This window comes from Lucilia cuprina, chromosome 4 (genome assembly GCF_022045245.1).
Source record: "Lucilia cuprina isolate Lc7/37 chromosome 4, ASM2204524v1, whole genome shotgun sequence".
Classification (NCBI taxonomy): Eukaryota; Metazoa; Arthropoda; class Insecta; order Diptera; family Calliphoridae; genus Lucilia; species Lucilia cuprina.
In genome coordinates, this window is record NC_060952.1 from 32,935,829 (window position 1) to 32,938,483 (window position 2,655).

The 2,655-nt window shown below is 26.0% G+C and overlaps 1 protein-coding gene across 3 annotated transcripts in view; it reads left to right on the top strand.

Moving 5' to 3' along the window:
• LOC111688959 (proteoglycan Cow) overlaps positions 1 to 2,655 on the top strand; it is a 151,518-nt gene that overhangs the window by 147,717 nt on the left and 1,146 nt on the right. The gene's annotated exons all lie outside the window — the stretch shown is intronic.

Sequence of the window (2,655 nt, forward strand, 5' to 3'; positions counted from 1 at the left end):
GAACTGAACTAGAACTGAACTAGAACTGAACTAGAACTGAACTAGAACTGAACTAGAACTGAACTAGAACTGAACTAGAACTGAACTAGAACTGAACTTGAACTGATTACCGATATATTTTTGTTGTTTTTTGAAGTTATTCCACTGACTTTCTTCGCAGTGACCTATAGCGTTTCCATTATTTTGTACAATCCTACTGTTTATCCATTGTTTGCACCTGTCTTGAACGTGTTTTTCGGCACAAAAAACTAAACATTAAATTTAATTGTTAATTTTTAGTGTTGTTTTTATTATACACTGGGCCGTACACATGTACACATTAGTTTCTGGTTCTGTTAGTAATTTTTTATTTAATCATTCAGAAATAATAATTTATTTTTGTTGACAAATTCAAGTGAAATAAATTCCTTCAGAATGATTCTACTTTTAAGTACTAAAACAAAAAAACACTACTTCGCGAACCATTAGAGCGAATTATATTTGTAATTTTTTTTTGCAGTTACATGCCATCAAGGAATTAGTAAATTTATTTTAATTAATTTAATTTTATATTTTATAAAAGTTCAGAAATAACACTTTATTAGCAGTTATACATGTTACATATTACCTTGTACAAATTATAACATGTTGCACAAAATATTTCAAGTGCAAGTTTATGCATGCATAAATAAATATGCTATAATTAATAAAGTATGAGTAAATATTTTGTATACTTAGGTCAAGGTCGTGAATTTTTTACTTACTAAAGAGTTGTGTAGATTTTCTAAGAATATTGCTACAGTAATAAATGGAAAATTATGAAAAATATTTCTAGAAGAGCTGAACTAAATAACGGTATAATATAATTTCTAAGGAACAATTTAAAAGTGATTTAAAATAGATTTCCATATTTGCAATATTATTTTTTAAACAATTAAGTTAAACAAATTATTATAAATTTATAGAAAAATTCAAATAAAATTACAATTACTAATGCTAGACAATTATTTAATAATTAAATTTAACTTTTTTTCTAATTTTCATAATTGAATTATTTATATTTGTTATTATACAATTTTTTACATTTGTTTTATTTATTTGTTTAATAAATAAATATTTCCCTATAATATGCCTGCTACACACATATGCTATTTTATACTATAGATTTTTTTACTCATTGGATATCTAATCCATTGACCAGACCATCGCCACCACCAACACCACTTGCAGACCACATTTGTATTGTAACACTTGCTGTGACAATTTATTTTACAATTGTATTAATTTTTATTTATTTGTTTAAATGTTTTAGAACTGTCTGTTTTTGTGTTTTTTTCTAAATTAAAATGTTTATAGTTTTTACATAAATTAATTACTTTATTTAGTGATTTATTTTCAAAATCAAATGAACAAAAAATAATTTAAAATACATTTATAGCATTAAACATTATTTTCAATATGCAACCATATGACGAATGTGGTTTAATGTGATGCCATTCGTATTAGTGGTTGTAATTTATAGAAATGTTTGTAATTTTTATTATTAATTTTATATAATTAAAAATGGCTTCTGATGACCGAAAGGAAATTCGTTTCTAATTAAAGGAAATTATTTCCTTTATGTAGGAACATAAATAACTTACATGGATTTGGCATAAAAAAGTAATGTAATGTTACAATAATTCGTCCTATAAAGTTTCTGTATTTGCTTCCTTTTGAATCTCTGTAACATAAAGTACTTTTATGATTCCAGCTCAAGCTTGACTTGCAATTGTAACCACTTACCTATTAACATACTTTTCAATGACTACTATATATCGTTCTTATTACCCAGAAGTAGTCTAGTAACGTCTTATTAATAATGTGTTATATAATAACTTTCTAAAAGGCTGTATACTGTTTTTCACAAGATTTACAATAACTGATTTCACTTATTATTTGTAAGCGATTGTGGTAAGTTCTGTGGGATTATATTGAATCAGAGTTTTAATTACCTTGATTAAAACACAATTTGTTTTAATTTAATAAGTTTATTAGAAATATTTCGCTTAAGTCTAGGGGTTTGTTAATTAATAACTATATTAAGTTTAACATAAAAGTTTCCACAACAATATCAATTTTACAATCGTAATTCCATTTAAACGACTTTCAATTTATAATTAACTTAACAACTTTTTTTAACTTTTTCCGACTTTACACTTTCAACTGGTGCTGGACAAGTGACTCAAATATAGACGAAAACGTCCGTCTATTGAAAGCTACTCGTCCGTTTTTTATGTCATCGTTGGCTTGCACATCTTCTACAAAGTTCCTTAAATCACATAAAATATCTGGTCGTCTCATTTCATCTTATGTGCTGTCAAATACAATGTTCGTTTTACTAGTAGTAGAGTCTACCTGATCGTGTGCGACCTGGTTCAAATCCCATAGTTCTTATCTCCGATAACTTACAATAATGACTCAAAATTATATTGTGTAAGTAAAATTTATTTTAATGAAAGTTTTTGCCCAGAAGATTCATATTTAAATTCCTGAGAATGACTTCAGATGTAGTGATAGTGATAGTGGTAGTGATAGATAGATAGATAGATAGATAGATAGATAGATAGATAGATAGATAGATAGATAGATAGATAGATAGATAGATAGATAGATAGATAGATAGATAGATAGATA